Here is an 11,792-nt window from a genome sequence, read left to right on the forward strand (position 1 = left end):
GATCTGCGCGCTGCCAGGTGCCCCCCGGTGTTGGATCCTCCCTCCAGGTGGCCTGTGCCGCTCTGATGTCCCAGTGTGGCAACGTCGCTGATTTGGGCCAGCCCTCCCGCCCCCAGAGATGCAGAGTACCCTGGATGTGGAAGAAAGAGCAAGGCGGAGCAGCCTGTATTGAACTTTTCACAGCTGGGCTGAGGAGGTATCTGTGTCTTAACTTCCCTCCCGCAACCCCCGGGGCCGTGGCATCTTCGCTGTGCCCGTGAGACTGGCTTCCTGCCGCAGCTCCCATCACCCTGCACACATGGGATCTCTCTCTCCCTCCTTTTACTTCCCAACACCCCTGAATATTCCAGGGCCAGCCTTGAATATTCCTGGCCATCTGAGAGCTTTCCCTCTGCACCGTCTGATATCCTGCTGCCCTAGGGCCTGTCTGCATCCCCCAGGTGATGGGTGAATTCTGATTTTCTACATCCGGGGTGAATCCTCAGGGGATCCTAAACCCTTGCAGCCCTGACTGCTTGGGATGGGTGCTCAGGTGGGAAGCAGGCACTGCTGAAAGGCAGCACACCTGGGTTCCTTCTTGGTCTCACCTTCTGCCCGTGTAATAAAAATTGTCACGTGCCAACTACTTTCTGGGAACTTTGCACATATTTAATTATCACGATTACCCTGCTTGGGAGACATTATTCTCCATTTGAAGAGAAATTTGAGGTGTAGAAAGGCCAAATGACATTAAAGGTCGCAGAGCTGTCTGCCACAGAGATTGCATTAGGCAGATCAGTCTCCAAAGCTCTTTCCAACCGGTTCAGGAGGTAGTGGGTCCCTGGGCCCTGGAGGTGAGTAAGCAGAGGCTGCACGGCCCCCTGTCACGGAGAGAGCATGGCCAAGGAGAATGTTCCTTCTTGTCCTGAGCCGCCAAGATTCTAGGACTAGGTCTTGGCTAGGTCTAGGTTCTGATCTGGATATTTTCTTTCTTTCTTTCTTATTTTTTTAAATAATATTTTATTTATTTATTCACGAGAGACACAGAGAGAGGGGCAGAGACACAGGCAGAGGGAGAAGCAGGCTCCATGCAGGGAGCCTGACATGGGACTCGATCCCAGGTCTCCAGGATCAGGCCCTGAGTGGAAGGCAGATGCCCAACCGCTGAGCCACCCAGGCATCCCTGATTTGGATATTTTCTAATTGGCATGAGCCTCTTGGGAAGTGTGGCTGGCCCGGGCACCTCAGTGAGGTCTAGCCCCTGGGTGGGGGTGGGGAGAGGGCGACAGGGGTGCGGAGAAGGGTAAGAGGATGGTGCGCTGGGGTCAGCGACCAGGTAATGAGTTCACCTCTTCCCTTCCTGTTCTTGCAGCTTTTTCCTTGTTGCCCGGAGCTGCCCTCTGAGTCCAGGATGGGCAACAGGTCATACTCCAGAGATGCTGTGGATTCATTTCCAGACCACTGCAATTAAGCAAATATCACAATAAAGCAAGTCAAATGAATTTTTTGGCTATAATGCATATAAAAGTTATGTTTACACTATATTATAGTCTGTTACATGTGCAATAACATTATGTCTAAAATACAATGTAGGTACCTTAGTGACAAATATTTTTTAAAAAAGATTTTATTTATTTACTCATGAGAGACACACAGAGAGAGGCAGAGACACAGGCAGAGGGAGAAGCAGACTCCATGCAGGGAGCCCGATGTGGGACTTGATCCCAGGATCCCGGGATCATGACCTGAGCCGAAGGCAGATGCCCAACCACTGAGCCACCCAGGTGCCCCAAAATACTTTATTGCTAAAAAATGCTAGCCACAATCTGAGCTTTCAGCGGGTTACAAACACTGGTCACAGATCACCATGGCAAATATAATCATAAAGGAAAAGTTGGAAATATTGAGAACTTCCAAAATGTGACACAGAGAAGAGAAGTGAACAAAGGCTGTTGGAAAAACGGCATTGGTAGACTTGCTCGGTGCAGGGTCACCACAAATGTTCAATTTGTACAACATGCAGTATCCGCAAAGCGCAATAAAGCAAAGCGCACCGAAACGAGGCATGCCTGTACTTAAAAATATATTCGATTCCAAACAGAAGTGTCACCAGGGCTGCAACGTGCTCTTTACACACTGCAAGGGAACAAGCCCAGGGCAGGGAGCAGGGGTGCCAGGTTTAATCTTGTTGCTGCTGCGGGTTCCTGGTGTGACTTTGGGCAAGCTTCCCCGATGTTTAATGAGGGGCTGGGGAGGCTCACTGCCGAGGACCCTCCGGGTCCTGATGTTCAGTTTTCTGGGTGGGGGAAGCAGACTTGCACGTGTGTGGAGTGGCGGCTGCAGCATGCGGCCTGTAGTAGAGGCAGGGTGTGGTGGGCGTTGACTCGGTTTCCCCCTGCTCTTGCCAGCCCCCAGACTCCCATTCTAGCTGAGCGTCTCCCAGTGTCCTGGGCCTCAGAAACTGAGTGGGATAAGAAATGTTGTTTCAAGCTGCTTGGGGGATGATTCGTTATGCAGCTATAGGTTACTAAAACGCTTCTGTGTCTGGGATCAGATGGCAGGGGTGGCCTGGTGGCTGGCTGAGGCCTGAAGCCACAGTGGCACCTGGTCACATGTCTCATCATTTAGGAGGCCAGCCTGGATTCTTCACATGGTGGGAGCAAGAGGAGTCAAGCCCCCATGTGGTACTCTGCTTGCATCACGTTTGCTAACAACCCATTGGCCAAAGCACGTTGCGGAGCCAGCCCGGACTCAAGGGGTGAGGAAACAGGCTCCATCCCTTGATGCCTGGGGAGGAATCTGTGGCCACTTTTTGCAATTACAGAATGCGAGGCTCATGTGCGAGCTCCCACTGCCCTGAATACCCCATCCTTCTCCACTTCCTCGCTCTTAGCCTCTGAGTCTGAATCCACATTTATTGAGCACTTGCTATGCGGCAGGTGGCCTCCCCATCACGGCTCTAATTCATCGCTAACAGCAGCCCTCGCGAGGAAATCTACCTCACTGGGGAGGCATGGAGGTTCGGAGAGATCAAGTGGTCCGAAGTCATAAAGCTGGTAACTGGAAGAGCCAGGACTCAAACCCAGGTCAAGGAATTCCAAGTTTGGTGTTAGTTTTACTTTCCCTATCAGGGTGCCCAGAACATTCTATTTAACTTGTTCTTTTTCACAGACACACAGGCGGAATTTGTGGAGACTGGTCCCTGGCTGGGTTCTCCCCCAGGAATCCCTGGTCTGGGATTGCTGGTTGGCGCTGAAGGGGATCAGTCTGGGGCAGGAGGTTTGGGCAAAATGAACAGACTCTAGGGGGCGACAAAGGCCAAGGTGCCTTCTCATTGCCGCCCTCAGTTCCTCCATTGCCGCCTTCCTTGCCTGTGTCTGTCCTCAGAGAAGAGAGAGAGGCTGGCCATTAGGAAAAAAAAATCATTCATCCTCAGGCACTAAGAAACCAGGAGAGGAGGGAGAGGGGAGGGAGGGAAGGAGTAGGAGAGACAGAGAGGGAGACAGAGAGGAGGAGGAGGAGGGTCTTAAGTGATGCTGTGTGACCTTAGCCAGGTCAGGTCATCTCTCTGAGCCCTCTTTCCTCATCAGTAAAGAGGGGGCATCTTATGGAGTGGTTGTGAGGATGGCATGAGAAAACACGTGTGAGTACTTTGGAAACTGTTAGGTCTGTACCAATATTCGTGAATGCTGTTGATAGTGCTACAATTATTAGGTCACGGTGGGAGAACCTAATGCTGGGAAAGGGTGTCGCGCCCCAACAGGTGCTAATGACACATGTAACCCCCATCTCTAATGAGCAGCTTTGTGTCAAGTGAAAACTGGAGTTTCCTGGTAGTAAGAGGGGACATGTGAGATGCCTCTTGACCTAATTATTGGGGTGGGGGAGAGTCGCCACACTGCAGGTACTTAATCGAGAAAGATAACTGATAACATGCAGTTGTTCCCACAATTGCTCACTTTGCCTTCAGGATCACAGTCAGGGTCTGAGGGTTTACTGGAAAATCTACATCTGTGGAAGCCCTGAAGGTCATCAGCAATTATGCAGAAAGTCGGAGTGCTGCTTTTTTGCATCTCAGGCATACGAAATTTATTTCTTTAAAATTAAAGTAGGATCTCAAGACATACCGAAGCATATTAGCATTTCATGTGCATTTTTGCTTTGGATAAACCCACAGTTCTCCTCATTTCTCCATTAACCACATCTATACCGCTGGAGGTTAAACAGCTTTTTCTTGAAAGTTAAAAAAAAGCGTTTGACAGGTAGGTGCTTAGTGTCTAAGTTATAGGACTTGATGGATCAGTTTGTCAGACCCACCTCACCCCACACGGGAGATTCTCTGACCTATTCAGGAAGACCGGGCAGTTTTTACTGCCAGTCATGGCACTGGCTGGTGCATGGCGGGCCGTGTCCTGCACAAACGCTAACTTGTTATGTGCATCACAATGAAATCTTTTTTTCATTTACAGCAGTAATTAGGGATCCAAATTTAAGTTAACAACCAAGTCTGTGTTATTAACATAAAACACACACCTGAAGTCACATTGCTTCAACGTGACAACTGTCTGACGACTTGCTCCTGCTCTTGGAGGCTGGACCCCTTCTTGCAATGTACATTCTGAACCCAGAAATTCTAAACTGTAAAGAACAAATCTCGGCTGTGCTAGTGGTTGAGAACAGTGGAAGTGGCCTGGTGTAGCTTGTTGATACGAGAGAGAAAACCAAAGGTCTTGAGCAGGGCTTGATTATACCTAATGTATTAGAACAATTCGGGATTGATACTTGAGGGACTTCTGCCTCCTTTGAAGGAGGGAGAGGCTATGCCTGCAATGCTTGTAGCCGCTGCCAGGTGGTGGTAGTGTCTCCAGTGGCCTAAGAGTCTGAACTTTCTCCACGTGGTCTATTAAGTGTCAGAGACTCACAGGTGTATAGAGCCAGTCACTGCTCCATCACCCACTAAAATCAGTCTGGTTTGAGCCATGATTCTGGCACTTAACTAGCTGTGTGGTCTTGGGTAGTTAACTTTTTCATCTGAGGAAAGAGGGATAAAATAGTGCCTTCCAGGACTTGGGCATTTTGTATTTGTAGAGCACTTCCCACCTTACCAGGTGTCCTCTGACGTGTATCTCCAGGTACCTACACAACCTGGCATGAGGTTAATGTACTACAGCTCCACTATGAGCTGTGGGGGGCAGGGAGCATGATTTCTACTGGACCAACCCCTTACACTGGCACATTTATCAATTCATATTTACCCAGGAGTAGTAGCTATATTTATTGAGCATGTATCCCTCTCAAAACCAGTTGTTTGAATCCTCATGGCATCCCTCTAAGATCAGTATCATTTTTATACCCATTTCACAGAAGGGGAAATCCCCAGGGTTATAGGAAATTTAAATGAACTAATGAATAAAACTTGCTTAGCACAGTGCCTAGGACATAGCAAGCGCTCATTATTTGTAGGGATTATTTACAGATGAGGGGAGACAGGCCTGCAGACTGAGAGGTATAAAGCAGCAAAGCACAGGAGAGGGGACAGTTAATTCTTCCTGGTGAGGGATCCAGGCAGGCTTTGCCGAGGAGGGGACAGGTCAGCTGGATAATAAAGGAGGTAGGGGTGGCAGGGTTGTTGCTTGTTTTCCTAGTTTGGTTCTTTTCTTTCTTTTCTTTTCTTTTCTTTTCTTTTCTTTTCTTTTCTTTTCTTTTTTTTGAGAGAGAAAGAATGAGTGCACATGCACCAGTTGGAATGGGGAGGGGCTGAGGGAGAGGGAGAGAGAGAATCTTCAGCAGGCTCCACACAGGGCTCGATCTCACTATCCAGAGATCATGACTTGAGCCGAAATAAGTTAGATGCTTAACTGAGTGAGCCACCCAGTCACCGCACTTCTCTTCTTCCTCTTAACAACAGAACACCCCTCCCAGATTTAGCAAGACACATGGCCACCTAGCTAGAGATGATGATTTCCATGTTTCCTTGCAGCCAGTGAAGCCATGGGACTGAGTTTCTACTTCTTAAATGTGAGTGGAAGTGAAATTGCTTGCCATCATTTCCTGTGGTGGGAATGTAGTGTGGGTGAACTTGCTTGGCCATGAGGGGATAACAGAGCAACAAAATTCAGGGAGAAACTCACCAAGAAAAAAGAATGAACTCAAATAAATATAATCAGAAATGAAAGAGGTTATAACTGATATCACAGAAACACAAAGGATCATATGAGGCTACAGTGAACAGTTATACAACAACAAACTGGACAACCTGGAAGAAACTGACAGAAATGCCTGGAAACATACCGTCTACCAAGACTGAATCAAGAAGAGAAAATCTGAACAGACTGGTTACTAGAAAGAAGAATGAATCAGTAATCAAACATCTCCCAACAAACCAAACTCCAGGGCCAGGTGGCTTCCCTGGTCAGTTCTACCAGACTTTCAAAGAAGAATTAGAATTTGTCATTTTCTTTCTTTTTTTTTTTTTTTAAGATTTTATTTATTTATTCATGAGAGACACACACAGAGAGAGGCAGAGACACAGGCAGAGGGAGAAGCAGGCTCCACGCAGGGAGCCCAATGTGGGACTCGATCCTAGGACCCCGGGATCATGACCTGAGCTGAAGGCAGATGCTTAACTGCTGAGCCACCCAGGCATCCCAAGAATCAGTCATTTTTAAACTCTTCTAAAAACTATGAAGGAGGGAATGCTTCTAAACTCATTTTACAAGTCCAGTATTATCCTGTTACCAAAACCAGAAGGATGCCCCCAAGGAAAGAAAATTATAGGCCAATATCCCTGATGAATGGAGGTGCAAAAATGCTCAGCAACATATTTGCAAACCAAATTCAAGATATTAAAAGGATCATATACTATGCTCAGGTGGGATTTATTCTAGAGATGCAAAGATGGTTCAACATCCACAAATCAATGTGACACACCACGTTAACAAAATGAGTGATAAAAATCCTATCATCATCTCAGCAGATGCAGAAAAAGTATCTGACAAAATTCAACATCCGTTTATGATAAGTAATCTCAACAAAGGGGATATACAGGAAACATCTCAACATGATAAAGGCCATGTATGAGAAGCTCATAGCTAACATGATATTCAGTGGTGAAAAGCTGAAAGCTTTTTTGTCTTAAGTTAGGAGGTACGAACTTCTGATTATAAAATAAATGAATCACAGTGATATAAGGTATAGCATGGTGGCTATTGTTAATAATAGCATATTGCATATTTGAAAGTTGCTAAGAGAGTCGATCTTAAAAGTTCTTATCACAAGGAAAAAATTTTTTAACTATGGATGGCAACAGGTGTTAACTATATTTATTGTAGTGATCATTTTGCAATATATAAATGGTGAATCCTTACGTTGCACACCTGAAACTAATGTTATATGTCAATTATAACTCCATTAAGACGTTGTGTGCAACTGATGAATCACTGAACTCTACCTCTGAAACTAGTAATACACTACATGTTAATTAATAGAATTTAAATAAAAAATAATTAAGATTTTTGTGAAGTAGGTCACCGAATAAAATAAAAAAAAAGGAACCTGGGTCCCTGGATGACCTGGGGGAGCATAGCTATCCCATTCACCTTGGATCACATGCCTGTGTCCAAACCATCACCTGAGAGAGACATAAACTGCTACCCTCTTTGAACCACTGTGTTGTTGGCTTTCTTATCTGAAGCCTCTTAGTCTGAACACTAAAGAGTACAGCGGGCGGAGAACAAGGAATACTCATAGGGCACAAGAGCATGTCCAAAGATATGAAATGTGAAAGAAGTTAGAAAATTTTAGGAAAACATTTCACAGAATATTTTTGAGGACCAAATGAGAGAAATGTATATAATTGCTTAGTACAGTACCTGGCACGTGTTAAGTTCTCAATAAATGAAGATCATTTTTTTTTTCCTGTCTGAGGTCAGGTTTTTAGGGCAACATCTATAAAATAGGAGTAATGTCACCTGATGAAAATGGAGGTCTAGACCTTTTTTATTATTATTATTATTTTATTCATGAGAGAGGCAGAGACACAGGCAGAGGGAGAAGCAGGCTCCATGTAGGGAGCCCGATACAGGACTTGATCCCAGGATCCCGGGGATCACGATCTGAGCCAAAGGCAGACCCTTAACCACTTAGCTACCCACCTGCCCCTGGACCTTTCTGTTTTAAGACAGTATGAATAACTTGGAGAAATTCTATTGGGAGCAAGATTTAAAAGAAAAATAATTATTAAGGAATGCCAGAGTCCTCTGCCTTCCCACTGATTTCAATAATTTAACAAAATCTCCAATGCTCTTCTAGGACTCAGCTCTAGCTAACATGGATCCTTCTCAGTGGGCCCTAGAAGCATTAGCAGGTCCTTGAAGGAGCTCCATATTCCATAGGTGGGTTTCTTGGTGCTTCTGCCTCCGAGATAAATCCTCATACTGGCCCTGCAAGGCTCTGCATCAACATCACGTTCGCGGAGACCTTTGGGCAGACCTGATTCTCTGTGTTAACAGGCATCTCCAGCAAGCTTTACCTTCCCTCCTATTACTGGTGCAGCATCCGCTTTCCCTGCCCGGTTGCGAGCTCTTCCAGGCTGGGGAGCAGGAGCAGGTCACATTTGTTGCCCCGGGACCGCACAGGGCAGAGTAGGAGCTCCGTTCAACTTTGCTGAATGAGTGAGATGTTTTTGGGGCAAAGACACAGGATCAGTGGGGGCAGGAGGAGATTTTAGGTATGTTAGAAAGTCTGATGTAAAAAAAAAAAAAAAAGAACATGCTTCTCATTCATATGTTAGTGCCCGAGCTTTGTCCTTTAGGTAGGTGAGTCCTTCTGGCCTTCTGAAAATGCTCTTTGGCGGTGGTGGGTGGTCAGGAAGGTGGAAGCCCACCGGTACTCAGGCCTCGGTTCTAACCTCAGCTCTGTACGGACTTGCTGGAGAAACTTGCTGAGATGCAGAGGCCTTTCTCCTCTGGGGTTCAGTTCCCTCAGCTGTAAAATGAGGCCCCCAAACCTGCCTCACAACAGTGTTGGGAGGATCAAATCCATGTGTAAAGAGCAGCTCTGTAGGCTTCTGCAGAAATCTGAGTGTTCTCAGTTGTGTCCCGTTAGCTGCCCCCTGTCCCTGCCTCCTCCCTGTGAGGTTCAGATTGTACAGTGATCAATGGTGTGGAGTTAGGCATCGAACCTTCTGGGTTACTGCCACTCACTAGCTGTTGATCTTGGACAAGTCAGCTCGCTTCTCTGTGGTCCAGCTTCCTCATCTGCAAAATGGTGAGCGCTGACCTTAAGGGGTTTTTGTCAAGACTAAGTGAACATGATGTATAAGTACATATTTATATATTATTTTATTAATATTTCTAATATTAATGAAATATATATCCCATTTTACATTATCTATAATATATTGCATTATAGACAATACCATCATCATATATAGGATGTATTTATATAGATCTACAACTTACAGTAGTACCTGGCATGAAGTAAGCGCTGCATCAGTATTCGTCAGTGTCTGACCTCTCTCCTGGTAGAGAGAGGTAGGTAGCAGGAGGGCAGCAGGCATCTGAGAAGATCAGGAGAGGGGGCCTGACAGAAGGGGAGGCCCAGTGGGAGATGGGGGGCCCTGAGGGCATGCTCTCCTCAGATCTTGGGAATCTCTGCCTGCTGGATTGACAAGGAATTTGCTGCTAAAATTAATGAAAGAACCCAGGTTTGCAAATGACTTTCTTTTAAGAGACTCGGTGTAATTCTAGATGACCTCTCCAAAATACAGCTCTCCAACTCCCCTGGCCTTTTGCAATGCCGGCCTGGGCATCCGGGAGAGGCACAGGCCCTGAGCCTGCACCAGGGTTTGCGCAGCACGCCTCAGCCCAGGTTATCTGCGCCAGCAACCCCCCTCCTGAGGCAGTGAACCATTGCTTGTTTGTGTTGAGGTAGTAATACGGCTGAGAACTCCTGGAATGGATAATGCAAATCCCCAGATAATCCCAAATTCCATATTAGCCAGTCATTTTCACTTCCCTCTCTGCAGCTGAGCCTGTCCCAGAGCTTCCTGATGGGGGTCCGATTACCTTGCCGGCCTTTTCTGCGCAGGGACATTAGCACGTACGCTCCTTGGCACCAGGTGGGTACCTGGGAATCGCCTGTTGGAGGAGGGATAGTGTGGGCGGCTGTGGGGCAGAGGGCTGGAGGGCTGCGCTCTGCACCCAGGAGGCGGTGGGTTCTCAGGGAGGCCGCGCAGCCCCGCCAGGGCCAGAGTCCGAAAACTGGGCAAAGGTTGGCAGACGTGGAGGGCCAGCTAGAGGGCACAGAGGGCTCAGAGGCTTAGAGGGTCAGAGGTGAGAACTCCGCACAGTACCTTGGGCACTCTGCCCTTTAGGCCGCATTGGAGGAAAGCAGGAGGCCGGTTGGCGGAGGGGAAACCATCTAGTTTGGGAAACCGGGGCCGGGCTGCCCTCGATGGGTCTGTGGGGCCCTCGCAAGTGTCTTTCCCTCTCTGAGCCTCCGTGTTTGGCCACTCCCTTCCCCATCTTCCCCGAACTCCAGACCAATGGGTTTTGCTCCCGCGGCCCAAATGTCGCCTCTGCTAACTTGCCAGGACCCAGAGGTGGCACTGGCCAGGGGCCACTGCCCTTCCTCTTCCGCGGTGCTCTTCCTCCCTGCCCCGCGGGCTCCTCTCCTTGCTGATTGTCCTCCCCTTCTCGGGAGCCGCTGGCGCTCCCCGCTCCCCCATCCCTCCTCCCCTGCTCCCCCCTCCCCTCCCCTCCATCCCCTCCTCCCCTCCATCCCCTGCTCCCCCCTCCCTCCCCCATCCCTCCTCCCCTGCTCCCCCCTCCCCTCCCCTTCTCCCTCCTCCCCCTCCCTCCATCCCCTCCTCCTCCTCCCCTGCTCCCCCCTCCCCTCCCCTCCCCTTCTCCCTCCTCCCCCTCCCTCCATCCCCTCCTCCCCCTCCCCTGCTCCCCCCTCCCCTCCATCCCCTCCTCCCCCTCCCCTCCATCCCCTGCTCCCCCCTCCCCTCCATCCCCTGCTCCCCCCTCCCCTCCATCCCCTGCTCCCCCTCCCCTCCATCCCCTGCTCCCCCCTCCCTCCCCCCCCCAGCGGCCGGGGCGCGGGCCGGGCGCGCGCTGGGTGGTCCGGGCCGGGGGCGGGCGGTAGCCTGCAGGCGTAATTGGCATGCACGCCGTTGTAGCTGAGACCGCTTAATAAAGCATTACATATCTCACCGCTTCCATATTTCATTACCTCACGCGGAGCCCGTGAGAGGGCCCTAATGGGAGTCAGCTGTGTTTTTACTTTCTGTTGTCGGCCGGGGACGGGTTTCTCTGCGGATTCTTTGAAATGAAATAATGTGATGCACGCCGCGATAAGGGCCGGCCGTAATGAGGCCCAGGCCGCGGGCGGCTGCTATTGCTCCAGGTGTCGCGTATTTGGGCTCCGAGGATGGCGAGGAGGAGGGGGCGGCGCCGAGGAGGAAGGGGAGGGGAAGACGCGTGGGGGAGGAGGGGGAGGAGAGGGGGAGGAGGGAGAGGAAGGGGGGAGCAGAGGAGGGAGGACGGGAAGAGGGGGGGAGGAGGGAGGAGAGGGAGGAGGGGAAGAGAGGAGGAGGGGGAGGAGGAGAAGGGAGCAGCGGGGCTTAGGAGGGGGCGGTCCTGGCGGAAACTAGGGAGGGAGGAGTTCACAGCGGGATGCGAGAGAAGGAGACATTGGGAAGGCCAGAGGCAGGGCCAGTGCCTGGCTGGAGAGCCAGCAGCCAGCTGGGGGTTCAAATCCTGCTTTGGCCCTGGCTGTCCCTGTGATCCCCTTGCCTCCTAATACTT

The 11,792-nt window shown here is 49.5% G+C and overlaps 1 long non-coding RNA gene across 5 annotated transcripts; it reads right to left on the bottom strand.

Moving 5' to 3' along the window:
- Positions 1-1,058: 1,058 nt before the first annotated feature.
- Positions 1,059-11,437, bottom strand: LOC121480950. Of its 5 annotated transcripts, none has more exons than XR_005985153.1 (4): positions 11,218-11,437; positions 10,047-10,118; positions 9,449-9,639; positions 1,059-1,440 (listed from the first exon to the last, which is right to left on the bottom strand). It is a non-coding gene; the product is annotated as an uncharacterized LOC121480950 (long non-coding RNA). The 5 variants fall into 5 exon arrangements; XR_005985154.1 differs by having other exon boundaries at positions 9,441-9,639; XR_005985156.1 differs by having other exon boundaries at positions 9,449-9,662.
- Positions 11,438-11,792: the final 355 nt, after the last annotated feature.

Source organism: Vulpes lagopus, chromosome 23 (genome assembly GCF_018345385.1).
Source record: "Vulpes lagopus strain Blue_001 chromosome 23, ASM1834538v1, whole genome shotgun sequence".
Lineage (NCBI taxonomy): Eukaryota > Metazoa > Chordata > Mammalia > Carnivora > Canidae > Vulpes > Vulpes lagopus.